General features: G+C 38.4%; 1 protein-coding gene across 2 annotated transcripts in view; it reads right to left on the reverse strand.

Moving 5' to 3' along the window:
- Window positions 1-16,425, reverse strand: part of XKR6 (XK related 6) — a 313,018-nt gene that overhangs the window by 287,698 nt on the left and 8,895 nt on the right. The gene's annotated exons all lie outside the window — the stretch shown is intronic.

Consider the following 16,425-nt stretch of genomic DNA (forward strand, 5'->3'; position numbering starts at 1 on the left):
TAAAAGAAAATGAATGCAAAATATTGTAATTATTAGAAGATTATTATAATTAGACATTCTGTTCCTTCCTTTGATTCAAGGAACAAAGTGGCTGTGACTATAGCTGAGAACACAAAGTGCCTTCATTTGCTTGCTTATTAATCCATTCTAAGGTTATACTGACTTACAGGGAAGAGACCATGTCCTTAGCCTTCTTCCAGTTCCTGCTCTTACCTGAAGTCTCCTGAGCAAGTCCTGCAGCTCTTTCCATTAGTTTCTTTCCCACTATCCAGTGACGCAAAAGAGAAAGAACCACCAAAGGATCTTTTCCCCACCTTGCAAACACCCTGAAGCCACATTCTAGATAGGAGAATATGTAACCAAAGTTCTAAAGTAACTTAGAAGAATCCCCTTCCTCCTTTCTAAACCTAGTGACAACAGATTTTATAAAAATACAGGAGGGGAAAAAAGCAAATAGAATTTGTTTGCAAGGGATCCCTGGGTGGCGCAGCGGTTTGGCGCCTGCCTTTGGCCCAGGGTGCGATCCTGGAGACCCGGGATCGAGTCCCACGTCGGGCTCTCGGTGCATGGAGCCTGCTTCTCCCTCTGCCTGTGTCTCTGCCTCTCTGTGTGTGTGTGTGTGACTATCATAAATAAATGAAAAAAAAATTATAAAAAAAAATTGTTTGCAAGATCCAGTCCTCAGATCCCTCTCTAGTAGGTTCTTAAAATTTTTTTTGAACTTTTGATTATCTACCTGAAAATAATTATTTCACTTTGAGAGCAATACAGGGCTTTCAAACCTTGTCCAGTATGTTTTCCTCGTCTACCAGACCAATGACACCTCAACGTAATCACTACCTTCAGCAGTCTGTCAATAGTATCAATGGTGCTCGCCAGCATTTTTCATAATCTTTTCTGACTGTTGAAATAGCACCATGGCACTAAAAAAAAAACACAGGTTCGCAACTTTCTCCTTATCAAAAAATTAGAGAAATGATGCTTGCATTTAAAGTTTACAAATTAAGGAGTGCCTGGGTGGCTCAGTCAGTGAAACATCTGACTTTGGCTCAGGTCATGATCTCAGGGGTCCTGAGATGAAGGCCCACGTGGGGCTCCCCACTCAACAGGGAATCTGCTTGTCCCTCTGCCCCTCCCTCTGTTCATTCTCATGCTCTCTCTCCGAAATAAATAAAATCTTAAAAAATAAAAATAAATAAAAGGCTGAAAAATAAATACTAATTTCTAACCCAGAGAGGTGGACTGAATCATGCACTAGTCCATGGATGTAAAACAACCAACCTTGTAAAACTCATTTCACAAGTTTTCCAACTTGTGTGCCCTGTGTTCCCAAACTGTTATCACTGTTGTACATACTTAGCATCTTTAAAGCACTTTTACAAGTTATCTGATTTCAAAAAATTGAAGAATCTCATAATTGAAATAAACCTGAGAAAGTATCTAATCCAACTGACTGATATGCCTAAGTCCTGTTCAGATGTCCTTAAGATTAATAAAATAAGTACTATCATTTCCAATTTACAGAATCAGAAACTGAGGGTGAGCTGAGTAAAACCGCCTAACGCAATAGATGATAAGCAAGATTCTGCTATAGTTACTCTGTCAAGAATAAATCCCCCCAAAAGAAAACTTAAGCATGATATTGATACGTTGAAGGGTAAGAAATGGTTTCAAATACACTGGTAAACCAGTGATTTTACTATACTATCCCTTTATTTGTTAAGTAAGTGTAAACACTTTTTAAAAAGTCATGTGAAGCTAAATTTCTTACCAAACTCTTTTCTGAAACATTTAGGTACCGTCCGACAAAACTCCCTGCCATCTCACAGCCCAAGACTATTTAAAAACCTGAGTGAGGGGATCCCTGGGTGGCGCAGCGGTTTGGCGCCTGCCTTTGGCCCAGGGCGCGATCCTGGAGACCCGGGATCGAATCCCACGTCGGGCTCCCGGTGCATGGAGCCTGCTTCTCCCTCTGCCTGTGTCTCTGCCTTGTCTCTGCCTCTCTCTCTGTGTGTGTGACTATCATAAATAAATAATTAAAAAATTAAAAAAAAAAAAACCTGAGTGAGGAGGGAGGGGGACACCCGAGGCACGTGAGGTGTCATGGTGCCCCATGGCACTACACCCACTGGAACAAAATCCATAAGCAATCAGTGCATCTTGGTAAGGTACGAGAGTATCTTTCTCAAAGAAAACCCCCACAAAGCCTCCAAATCAGAGCTTGCTGACCTCCTCTGGCTGTCTTCCTGGTTACTATTTTTAGGCAGTTCAACACTGGGCAAAGGCTGGCACCACTGGCAACAAGATGTTACTGCTGGCAGCGCGACGGACTCCAGCTGCTCCGCTGACAGCCACTTTCAGCATGGCCCAGGTTAGGTGAAGATGGAGAGGAGAGGGCAACTCCCACAGAGCAAACATGCCATGTGTGCCAGATACCCCGCCAACATCGTCTCATTCAAACCTTGAATAACCCTACCAGGAAGGCAGAGTTCTCATTCCACCAGTGGGCAAACTATGGCTCTGAGAACTCAGTATTCTGTTCCAAAGCCTAAGCCTATGGCACTATAGAAATGGAGAAAAAGGCATTATCTGCAGGATTAAAGTAGTGCAAAGTGAAGCCCTACTGGATATCTTCTCATTACAGTATGGAGTTAGGCAGAACAAGTTGTGTAACATCACACGTAACAGTACAGCCACAAAGACTCCTAGTTATCATCCAGCAAAGCTTGTAGATTTCCCCATTTCATAACCTTCATTATCGCCTGCTTTCAGCAACACCTAGTTTCCATATCTGAAGAGCTACCTATACCTAAACAGCTTTCATTTTTGAGTCAGACTGATGTGTCGACGGTGAAAAACAATTTTAAACCCTACTATGCCAAAGTCACGGGTGTTACAGGTTGAACTGTGTCCCTTAAAAAGACAAGTGAAAGTCCTATCTTTTTAGGACTTTTAAGGACCAGTATCTCAGAATATGACCTTATATGGGAACCAGGTATTTGAAAACATAATACATTAAGGTGGAGTCTTACCAGAGTAGGCTGGTCCCTAACCCAATATGACCATATCCTTATATGGAAAGCAAAGTTGACACAGACACAGACACAGAGGGAAAAATGCCATGCGACCATGGAAGCAGATAACAATGTTACGCAGCTTCAAGCCAAGGACTGGCTGCCACCACCAGTAACCAGCAATGGATGAGGACCCATTCAAGCCAGGCTCAGAAGGATCATGGCCCTTCTGACACCGTGGTTTCAGACTTGACTCCAGAACAGTGAGAGAATAAATTCCTGTTGTTTGAAGCCACCCAGTTTGTGACACTTGTTACAGCAGCCTTAGAAAAAAAAACTAATACAATTGGTCTAATGTATATTCCAACTGAAGTCTGTCTAACATAGAAAGTCTGCAGTCCTTCTGCACCATGAATTATGCAGAACTGATCTCATCATACTTCACTCTATAAGAGGCAAGAGATCGGTGTACAGCATAGACAGCAGGGTATGAGGCCGCAGAAGTGGGGTGGGAGCCAGGTGTTCCAACCAATAAAAGCAGCAAGAAACTGTCCTACAGAGAAGGGGGTTACCCAAATTGACACTATTACTGGCAAAATGACTAAAAACAGACCACATGTGTTTTCTGGCCAAATCAGTAATTTCACATGTTCAACAATTAAATGCCCTACTCTGGCATAATCTTTTGAAGCTAGCCGCTCTGGAACTGACCTGCAGCAAACTCAAGAATAATATTATGAACTTTGGAAAATTACAAATGGGCCAAAATAATGAATGTATTAAAAATGGATTACTTCATTAAATAGTCTCACTTCTGTGACTTCAGCGGGTCATCAGGCAGTTATGAAAGAGTACAACCTAAATTCCAACGGAAAAGAAACTGTGAGGGATCCCTGGGTGGCACAGCGGTTTAGTGCCTGCCTTTGGCCCAGGGCGTGATCCTGGAGACCCATGATCGAATCCCACGTCGGGCTCCCGGTGCATGGGGCCTGTTTCTCCCTCTGCCTGTGTCTCTGCCTCTCTCTCTCTCTCTCTGTGTGTGACTATCATAAATAAAAAAATAAAAAAAAAAAAAGAAAAGAAAAGAAACTGTGTGCATACACATTAAACTTGAGGGAGAACAAGAAAAGGATACAAAATTTCCTACAAAATTTCTTTCCTTACAAAGAAATCACTAAAAAAGGAACACCTGCTTCTCCCTCTGCCTATGGCTCTGCCTCTCTTTCTCATGAATAAATAAAATCTTTAAAAAAATGAATGTTTAAGTACAAACATCTGAAAGGTAAAAAAACAAAACAAAACAGAAGAACTTGAATCAAACAGAAAACTTCTAGCTTTACTGTAATTTGAGTGATAAATAAAATTGAGACAAAGCCCTTAAAAGGCAATTGCTAAAGTATAGATGAACACTTCTTTAATTCTCCATTTTCTGACTGGTTTTGGTTCTGAGTGGGGCCAGAGGAGTCCAGTACCCCAAAGAACAGGCATCAAGTTAGAGAAAACCCAGATACGGTTGAGAGTTAGGACTACAAGTTGACAGATGCCCCCTTTATAAAAAGCAAATAACTGATTAACTTACTAATTCCTACTGGACACCTAGACTTTAGCCACCAACACAGAAAACAGATTAAAATAAATCACTACAAACTTCCAGTTGATGTAACATTTGACAGGCAAACGATTCAAACCACCTCTTGAGCCAATCAGACCCTGGGGGAACTGTCACAAGCAAACCCCACAAGCTGGCAGCATTAGAATGAAAGTACTTCCTGTGTGTGCGTGCATATGTGTATTTAGACCTATATTTGCATCACATGGCATTGAAGTTCTACCCTTCACTGAAGCCTGACTCACGCTGCATGTTCAAAGACTCCCCCTCACGTCCATCTGCTGATGTACTCAGTATCTATCATTCAGTTGCATGTGGCTTAAGTGCCCTGTGTCAACACCATGCAATGCTTTAATGCCATGTTTGTTCATTCTTTCCAACAAATAGCATACTATATACAAATTTCTTTGCAAAAAAAAAGGAATGTGAATCAGACACATAACCTATTCTTAAAGGAGTAAAGAAGAACAAATTATAAATAAGATAAAAAATAAAAATACTAAGTGCCAAAACTACTTCCTCTAAACAAAGTTCACAATCAAGAGGGATTATTTGAATGGACAGATCTGGACCCATTTTCATGGTAAAGGTAACAATTAAAAGAGGTCCAAAAAACTGTAAGAATTTGAACAGAGCAATACAAAGGGCTGACTAGGTAGGGGTTTCTGAATGTTGGCACTCTATGCTTTAGACTCATGTAATTCTTTGTTGCAGAGAACTGTCCTGTGTACTACAGAATGTGTAGTAGCATCCCTGCTTCAACCCACTATTTAAAAGTTTGGGGTATGCTCTGTGAACGCAGATCTCCTTGATCTGATAGTAGTAGGTTCAGAGAAGTAAGATCTGTTAATAATGTTATAAAATGGCTAGTTAACATCCTTGCTGAGAGGACTTTCAAGAGTTATTGCATAATTAAACCACTTATATACAATATTTTCCTTACCAACTAAAGGAAGACGATCTCTTTCTGTCAAAAGTTTTATGTGTGTGATATTTTACAATAACACTTTTTCTTTCTTTTTTTTTTTTTAAAGACTTTATTTTTAAGTAATCTCTACACCCAACATGGGGCTCTTGAAAGTACAACCCGGAGATCAAGAGTCACATGCTCCAGTGACTGAATCAGCCAGGTGCCAAAACATTTTTCTTTAAAAAGCTCACTTTTTTTTGGGGGGGGGGGTGCTAGATGTTTTTGACTTTTATATCAGACACATGCCTGCCTAATCTTATTCTTGAATATACATAACTCAATTTTTATACCAGCATTTATCAAAGGTAAATTACAAAGTGACTATAGTTTTCCCTTTGGTTTCACTTATAGTAATAAGAAGTCATTTAATACATATATTTGTAACTGCTTTAGCATTATTACATCTTTATTTGGAGAATTTACTTTGAACACCTAAGCAAGGTACTTTGATATGTATAGAAAGAGGACTGGATAACAGTTAAGGAGGAAAATTTGGCCAAGGAGAACCTTATCAATTCCAGGTACAATCCTCACTACTCTGAGCCAGGTGGAAAAAGCTGTTAATATCGAACACTTATTTAGTGAACACTTACTATGAATCAAGTGCTCTGCTCAGACTTTACATTTATTAACTACTAATTCTCAAACAACCACAGAAGGTAGTTAATATCCTCCACAAAGCTTTTCCTGATCTTTGTACCCAAAATAAGCAGTATTTTTTCTATGAGGAAACTCAGAGAGGTTAAATAACTTGTCCAAGTTAACAACTGCTCTGAGGCAAGCTTGAAACCAATCACCCAGGCTCTACTGGCTCCCACAGCCCACCTTATTAGGCAATGCTGGGCCTTATGACCACAGGTGGGGAGAATTTGGAAGAGCATTCTTTTGATTTAAAATACTATCCATTTTTTACTGGAGTAATTTCAGATATAATAATCCTGGGGTTCTCTTTTTCAAATCTGACACTACAGGTATTATTGTGGAGGATAACACTAGGACTTTTTACCTAATAAGGATCACACTGTGTTACAGAAGTGTCCAATTTTAAAATATTTTTAAGTAACACAACTGAGACTAATCGCCAGCTGGACAGTCTGGCTAAAACACTAATAAGAGGTGTGCTGTAAGCTAAATAGGTTGGCTCTAAAGACAGTATTAGTATTGCTTTTTTTTTTTTTTTTAAGCTGGCAACATTCCTGGGCTAGGAAGAGAAAAAGACTTTGCTTGTTCGTTCATTTGTATGTTTTTAAGTTGTAAGCCCACAAAGAAGTGAAAATATCAAGGGTTTGCTGATTTTTTTTAACTGGTAAAATACACATAACATAAAATTTACCATCTTAACCATATTTAAGTGTACAGTGGCATGAAATATATTCATGGTGTTGTACAACCACCGCCGGCATCCAACCACAGAACTCTCTTCATCTTCCCAAACTGAAACTATACCTAACTTCTTATTCCTCCTCTCCCAGGCCGACGGCCACCATCACTCTACTTTCTGTCTCTATGAATTTTACTATTCTGGGGACCTCACAGAAATAGAATCAGACCAGTATCTCTCCTTTTGTTACTGGCTTATCTCACTCAGGATAAAGCCCTCAAGGTTCATCCATGTTGTAGCATGTGTCAGAATTTCCTGCCTTTGTCAGGCTGAATAATATTCTATGTACATGCTATATTTTGTTTACCCATTCATCCATCCATGGACATTGGGACTGCTTCCACCCTTTTTGGCTATTATAAATAATGCTGCTATGATCATAAGCATACAAATATCTCTTTAAGTCCCCGTTTTCAGTTCTTCTGGGTATATAACCATAAGTGGAATCACTGGATCATATTTAAATCTACATTTAATTTTCTGAGGAACCATCATACTATTTTCCATAGTAGCTGAAATCTTTTACATTCCCAACAGCATACAAGAGTCCCAGCTTCTCCACATCCTCACCAATACTCCAATACTTGTTATTTGGGTTATATTTGTTTTTATTGGTTTTTTTTGTTTGTTTTTTACTGTAGCTATTCTAATGGGTATGAGGTGTTATTTGCTCGATTTTTAAAAAATTATTGTTGGGCAGCCCGGGTGGCTCAGCAGTTTAGCGCTGCCTTCAGTCCAGGACGTGATCCTGGAGACCCGGGATCGAGTCCCACGTCAGGCTCCCTGCATGGAGCCTGCTTCTCCCTCTGCCTGTGTCTCTGCCTCTCTCTCTCTCTCTCTCTCTCTGCCTCTCATGAATAAATAAAATGTTTAAAAACAAAATTATTGTTTAAGGTTGTATCTGTATCAATCAAGAATATTATGTGAAATTAAACAATTCACTGATTTTTATTTGGCCTTGACAAGAGTTCCCTAAGATCTGTGGTAACATTACTATAATGCCACTAAGTATAATTTTGGAGAACTTATATCAAAAGTGAACTTATGAATTAAAGGCTTATGAATAAGCTTTTAAACACAGTGTAAGCATTATAACATCTGCAGCAGTATTACATTCTGCAATGCTTGGATGTAATAGTACTTATTTTGATCAAGCTCAGACAGGGTCACCAGTAGCTTTATACAATCCTGGGGGGGAAAAAAAATCCTGGGGAGTCAGGTCTGTTTGTAGTCTGGGTAGTACCACCTGGCTACAATAGATGCAATAATAGGAGGAAAAGACTAAGCCAATTCAATATACTATAAATAAATATACTGAAAGTATTAAAAGTATATTAATAAGATCAACAGGACAAAAATTTTTATCTCATGTGCATTTAACTTTTAACACCATATAGCTCCTTTGAACGGTTTTAGTGTATACTTTTTATTCTAATTCTAATTTGCAGTTTTATCACTCAAGTATAATAGTCTGAGAAGATATTAATTACTTATTAGCCATACAGGTCACAGATTTTGGCTAGAAAAAACAAGGCTTTTGGTCACAGATTTTTGGTAGAAAAAACAAGGCTCTTCATCTAGACCCCTCATACAGTCTCAACTGGTGATATTATGTAGAAGAACTTTAATTATTAAATAGCCTCTAAATAACAGACATATTTATCATTTTAGTGTTTTAGTAACCTAATTTTTAAAAGCCAATTAAGAATACCAGAAGGGCGCCTGGGTGGCTCAGTTAGTTAAGTGACTGACTCTTGATTTTTGACTCAGGTCATGATCTCAGGGTCCTGGGATTGAGCCCTATGTCGGGCTCCATAGTCAGCATGGAATTTGGGATTGCCTCTCTTTCTCCCTCTGCCCCTACCCATGCTCACATTCTCTCTCCCTCCCTCCCTCTCTCTCTCTCTCTCTCAAGTAAATAAATAAATCTTTTTAGAAATACCAGAAAATGCAACCTAAATAATATTTGGAATTGACAGAAGAAGCATCCTAAAACAGCTGACTGTTAAACCTTCAATACTAGAGTAATAGGTTCTATCTTTAAAATATCTTATGGATTCCAATAAGAAACTATAAAACATACTGACATGCTTGGATGAAAGAAAATATCTTAGTTTAAGTTTTACACTGAATCATATTTAGATGCTTCAACAACTTTGTTAGAAATTTTTAGGTAATTTTAATCCCTCCCCAGTGGTTATTAACAAGAAGAATCTAGGATTTAGTAATATAAAGTTCCAGCATAGGGATCCCTGGGTGGCGCAGCGGTTTGGCGCCTGCCTTTGGCCCAGGGCGCGATCCTGGAGACCTGGGATCGAATCCCACATCGGGCTCCCGGTGCATGGAGCCTGCTTCTCCCTCTGCCTGTGTCTCTGCCTCTCTCTCTCTCTCTCTGTGACTATCATAAATAAATAAATTTTAAAAAAAGTTCCAGCATAAAATTCCAAATATAAGTATGAATTTTACACATATATTTAAGTCTCTACAATTAACAGGTGGAAAACAAGGGACTTTCAGGGGTACCTGTAGGGGAAAAGTGCCCAACAAGGTCCCCAAGTTGGAAGGACATGGCTTTGGTTCAAGTTACATCAGCACATCAGCTGTGCTGACATATCGAGATCCCAAATTGCCCTAAATCAGATGAGCTATTTCTTAAAAACTTGAAACACTAACAAGAGTTAGATGTACTACACTTAAAATGTTTGAACTTAGTTATTTTTAAAGGTTAAATAGTTACTTGTTTTACCTGACCAATTAAAGTAGGGGTTGGCCTCAGGCTAAGGATAGTACATTTTTAAAGGGTGCAATGAAACAGAGGACTGACATGGCTCACAAATCCTAAAATATTGAATTAAAGCATAAATCAAAGTTCTAAAAAGAAACTGTCTCTTTTATACTTTAATCAATAGCAATTTACATCACACACCGTTCATGTGAAGGATACCCCGTGTAAGCACAAAATTCTCTCTGAGTCTGTCCACCCAAACATAAGCTTCCTCTTCTGGGGTACGAAGCTGTTGCCTGGGCAGGACTACATTTCCCAGCCCTGCCTGATCTGGTTACAGTCACAGGGCTATTTCTTCACCACGGGCTGTCAGCACAAGTGATGTGTGTCACTTCAAGGCAGGGTTTTTTAGGAAGGAATTATGCTTTCTCCATATTTGCTTTCTTTTCACTGGCTAAATGCTGAGTGTTGAGTCCTTAAAGGAGGTCAAAGCCACTATCAGCCAGGACAACCACAGGAGACAATACATTTCTATTGTGCTAAGCCACTGAAATTTCTGTTACTACAGTTACTGAGGAAAAAAGCTGTAACAGTCACTACCATAAATGTCGTATATTTGCTGCCTTTCACATTTAACTAACTTCTACTTAATTTGGAAATTCTCCCAATCATCCTTTAAAAAAAAAAAACAACTATGAAAACAGAATGTTTATATTGCTGAAAGCCGTCTGTTTATTCTAGCCATCAGTCTTTTTCCTTGACAACTGGCTACTGTTGCTCTTTTTTCTGTTTACTGTATGCTCAGATGAATTTTAATTTAAAAACTCAGTATAACCACACTTCAAATGAACCAAAATTTAAAACCATTCCTGCTCCACATATGTAGTTCAAATGATGAGGCATTGAGGCATTACCATATTCCACACAATGACTAAATTACAGAAGCAGAAATTTTAAAATGGATTAAAATAGCCCCTCTTCACTTCTTTATTGTATGTAAGGGCCAACAAACCATGAGAAGGGTAATAAATTTCACTTAACCTTGAAACACTAGTATCTTCCAAACTAGAAATTTCCAAAAAAACAGAACCTTGGTATTTTCAAGAGCTGCATCTTGACACCGTCACAGATTCAAAAATATGTCAGTTATGGCAAAATGCATGCTTCTGTAACATGGATTCTCTCACACTCGACTGGCAAAATGGGAATGACAACAGTGTAATGGGAAAGCAGTGTTGGTTCATGAGTGATTCTTCCCAGCAGGTTAATGTTCTGAAGCTATCAAGGGCAAGATTTTTCACAAATAATGAGAAAAACTTCGAGGGAAAAACAAAATGAATACTTTAAGAAAAATGGTGAGAATCTTATCAAAGTTCTACCTTCCTTTGGTACAAAACGGTGGTTGCTTTATCGGCTTCAGTACCCATTATGCTTACCACTATCCTTGAGAGGCTTGTGAACAAATTCGTGAAGGTTATCCCTTATATCAGAGCTTTAATTATGGTGAAACTGGCGTCCAGTAGAAACTGGTAGCTCCAAGAATCCACATATCAAAAACAAACAAACAAACAAACAAAAAAGCATGTCCCAATGTAAAATAAGGCCTAGAATCATTTTGGTATGGAGTATAAATATCACCCAGACTATTGTGCTGGTATTTTTATTCAACTGTCACTGTTTTTGTTAGTGCTCTAGTTACAAAGTTCCACAGTTTTAAGTAGTCTAGCCTTAATCCTATTTTTCCCAGTTGTTATTTTTAACACGTGAATTTTGCAGAATGAGAGGTTTTTCAGGAACATATGTATTACACTATATTAGATATGAGCCTATCACAAAATGAGATAGTGAACTGCGCACGCCAAGCGAACAGACAAAACGACACAATCCAACCTCATAGAGCCCCCATTCGAAATCCTTCAACATGTCTGACAGGTGCTATTTCATTTAATCCCAGACTGCTACATCTAAAACACTACCTAAAAATTCTGTGGTCCCTATCAAACAGGGGAAACCATAAATACAGTCCACAAATGCTACAAACATATTCTCTTTTTCCAAATTTACAATGGAATTGCTTTTAACTTCAGCTTCGTCTTAACTTTTGTTTAATCTGCAAATAGAGTAATAGACAGCTTCTCTTTTTTTTCCAGTTTAAAAGTACATCATCAGGCAGCCCCGGTGGTGCAGCGGTTTAGCGCCGCCTACAGCCCGGGGTTTGATCCTGGGGACCCTGGATGGAGTCCCACATCGGGCTCCCTGCATGGAGCCTGCTTCTCCCTCTGCCTGTGTCTCTGCCTCTCTCTCTCTGTGTGTCTCTATGGATAAATAAATAAAATCTTTAAAAAAAATAAAAAAATAAAAGTACATCATCTACTAGGTTTAAGCAAAACCATTTAGGATTGCTTAGATTTTGAAAACACAATTTCCTTTTTAGAAGACAATCTTTTGTTCAGAGTCAGCTTTAATGAAAATTGCCTTAAAGGTAAAATGGCAGTATCATACACAGAGAGGGCTCTTTAGAACTACTATCTAGTTGACTATTCTAAAGGTTCATTCCTTATAACCAAGATGACAGATTTGAGAGTTTTGCCCATTTTGATCCAAAATTAAAGGATCCCATCCACACTGTGCTTGCCCATACACTCTGTGGGCAGCCATTGAATCCCCTGACCCCAAGATTCCCAGTTACAAGAAGCCTGAGTTTTCTTACCACTGCCACAGTGCATTCCTAGATGGAGCCCGAAGGGATGTTATTTGGGTATGTGCAGATTTTAGGTGTCCTTGCTGATCCACTGTACTGATAACCCTACCAACATGGAATAACAGAGTAAAACACTGTATGATCCCTTCCTTAGTTATCCTCCCTCTGCCCACAAATCTATAAGGCAAAATGTAATTAAGTCATTTTTCTTCTCTGCTTCCTTCATTCCTATCTCTAATGAAACCCATTTTGTACCTTTTAGATCACTTCTCTCCTTTCACTCACCAGTTTCCTTTTAGGAATCCTATCCTTGGCACTGACTTCAACAAACAGGACATTTCTGAAAATTCGAGACCTGAAATTCACTCTAAATTGAAGATCAATCTCCCCAATACCATAAAATGCCTCTAACCTGTTATTTTGGAACACCAGCAGTGCAGTGGTAATTTGTGTTAATGACCCCGAAGTACTTCAAACTTCCAAAGAAGCTTGTGAATCAAAGGAATATTCAATTATATGCCATACAGTTTTAAAGTTAAATGTCTACAATATCCTAAACCTTTAGTATACATATACATGGCAAATCTAGCTATTTGATTAATACACTTTTACCTACCCATTCCAACTAAGAGTAAGTAAGGTCCAATCGGAGATTGTTTAAATAGTGGTGTGATCCATTAAAATCATCATCACAGCTTCCTTTATACATTCCACCCCTCAATACATAGTATGCCCAGTGCTTATGTTTGCAAAAAACTTTCCAAGTAATTCTAACATAAACTCTTTCCCCTTGAGAACTACCACTACTACAAATATTGTAAAAATCAGCCTGTACAACTGTGATTATCACCTCTGTGCAGTGCTGAGGCAACTTTGTGAAAACACAGGCTTTAAAATAGAGAGATTCCAAGGCCCTCCCAGACCTACTACATCATAATCTGTTATGGTGGTACTCAAATATCCAACTCCCAGATGATTCCAAAGCACAAAGTCTGGAAACAACTGTTTTATAATCTTAGGGAATCTTAAGAACTGCTGTTCTCAGTGACTAAGAAGTCACCAAAGAACCAACATAGGAGTGCAGCATTTAGGTAGGATCTGCAAGAATAAAGAGTGGCCAGAGAGTGTGTGGTCAACCCTACATAGTCCTTTCGATGATACAGAAATCCGAGGGATGGAAGGTGCATCTACCCTGAGAAAAAGATAAGGGTGAAGTATAGAAAATAATTTCCTAGGGATATGGACCTAGTGGTACTACTCAGTTGCTTGAATAACATTAGCAGTTACAATTAACCAAGAGTCATAAACTTACCCCACTATCTGCACAGTTTGAGACATCAGACTAGAAATCAGAGGTCTCAGGGGAACTTAGCTTTACATCAAGAGGCCCCAGTGGTTCAAGAATATCATTTCTCCACTTTCAATAATCTGAACAACAAAGCACCAAAGTAAAGTAATTAGCGAGAAGAGACTTCTGATCATTACAGGAGAAGTCTGATGAAGAAAACTGCACATATTTTTGCCATCAGTGAGATCTGCCTTCAAAACCTTTTTCCACCTGTTACCAGTAGTATCAGATTACTTAACCTCTCTAAACCCATTTCTTCTCTGTATAATGGGTACAAAAACTCATTAAAATTTTAAAAAGACAGTATGTGTAAAAACAGACTTTTCTATATAGTTTTCTTTCCTCCTTAGTAATTTCTGTATCTTTCCTGCACCCTTCTTTAATTTTAGTCAGGCATACTAATAGTTTATACATGGTTCTGTTAGTCCTTACCTCAATTAATTGCTATTACACACAAGAAACACAAGACATACTTTATTTTGTTCCTCCAAAAGTAACATGATGTTTAAACTCTGTTTACTGACAACCCACTGAAAACCCATCAGGGCCTAGGTTCATACTAATTTCTGAGGACAGATTTTTGGGTTTTTTTTACTCTTAGGTACTGATTCCACTAGAGAAGTGTCTCTCAAACTTTAAAGAAGGTAGGAATTACTAGGGAGCTTACGATACAAATCCCACAATGCACCAACAATTTCATAATTGGTAACAGGCAAGCATTCTCAATGGCTACTAATGCCAGGAAGTAAAAGGTTGCTAAGAAACAGAATATTGACACTTTGCCAAGTTATTACCCAACAAATTACTTCCTGACTGCAAAGGGGAAAATGTACTTTTATATAGAAAAACCTGGCATCAGGATCTTAACCAGGAAATAAAAAGTAGCACCACTAACAGTGCAACAAACCAGGTACCATGTGCTTACTGAAACATATGATGCACAAATAGAAGTAGGAAGCAGTATTTTAGGCAAAAATACGTAGCCTGAATAAAATCAAGCACACAGATACACCTTCAAGTTTACGCAAAAAAAAACGTAAGTCAGATGACACTTGGAAAAAACAATTAAGCAATCCAAAATATAGAACATATGAGAACCAGCCTAGACTCTGCAAAAGTCAATTATCATGAGGGAAATAAAAATTAAGAGAATTGTTCTAGAGTTACAGAAACAAGAAAAATGTGTGAATTTTTATTTAATTCCTGTTTGGAAGGGAGAAAATCTAAAAGATAAATTGGTGGGGACAACTGGGCAAATGTGAATATGAAGCAGCTATTACATGATTCTATAAAATTATGGAATAATTATTGAATTACTGTTAATTTTCTTAGATGGGATAATGGTATTACAGCTATGTAAAATTATTCTAGTTATTTAGTATTTGAAGTATAAAGAGGTACAATCTAATAGCATGTTAGACACAAACACAGGCTGACAAAAATATCTATTACTGAAACCAGGTAGATGGTAACAAGTATTCAACATATTATCCTAGGGATCCCTGGGTGGCGCAGCAGTTTAGCGCCTGCCTTTGGCCCAGGGCGCGATCCTGGAGACCCAGGATCCAGTCCCACGTTGGGCTCCCGGTGCATGGAGCCTGCTTGTGTCTCTGCCTCTCTCTCTCTCTCTGTGTGACTATCATAAATAAATAAAATAAAAACAAAAAAAAAAGTCAACATATTATCCTTTCTACTTCTCTGTATGCTTAAAAGTTTCCATAATGAAGTTATGAAAAAATACACATTCCCTGGCCCAAATCCCTGAGGCTAATTCCTTAAGCCGGCAATGAAGTAAGCCCACAAATCTGTGTTTCAATTATCCCTGGGCCTATCCTAAAATTCAAGATGTTCTCTGACCACTCTAAGAAATACAGCTGAAGAAGAAAGTAGACTGTGTCCGCTGTCTAGAAGAGTTTAGGTTCTTAATTCCCTGCCAGCTCTATTTTATTGGCAGGCTTCCCAAGCCATAGATTTGGTATCTTCCTCACCTTTGCTATCTTTCTTCATGTGTCTGGTATATTTAAGATGGACTGAAAAGGGGACATAATGGTAAAAGACAAAGTTTCTATTTCATGTACCTCTGATTCTTTGAGACCATCTCCCCAAGGTAAGCGATAATTATCAACTCTAACTCCCTTCCAAGAGTGCTATAAAGAAAACTTGCTTACCTTTCTATGAACTGAATATTCAAGTTTCTTCCTAGAAATGAGTAATGAGCATACAGTCCAATGTCTATAAATTGATAACCAAATAAAACAGAAAAAGCATCCTCACGATTAAAAAAGACCAAATATTGCACTCAAAAGTTTTGATTACAACAATCTAAAAAGCTTATGCACAAACAGGGCTACTAAAAAGGCTTTTACAAACTAAAAGGCTTTTACACAGCAATGGAAACCAACAAAATAAAAAGGCAATGGGAGAAGATAGTCACAAAAGACATATCCAATAAGGGGTTAACATCTAAAATATATAAAGAATTCTTACAACTCAATATCAATCAATCAATAAACAAACACTCGAATTAAAAATGGACAGAGGACCTGAACAGATATTTTCCCAAAGACACACAGATGGCCAACCTGCACACAAAAAGATGATCAATTTCACTAATTACCAGGGAAATGCAAATTAAAACCACAATGAGATATCACCTCACACCTGTTAGAATGGTTAT

Source organism: Nyctereutes procyonoides, unplaced genomic scaffold, assembly GCF_905146905.1.
Source record: "Nyctereutes procyonoides isolate TBG_1078 unplaced genomic scaffold, NYPRO_anot_genome, whole genome shotgun sequence".
NCBI lineage: Eukaryota > Metazoa > Chordata > Mammalia > Carnivora > Canidae > Nyctereutes > Nyctereutes procyonoides.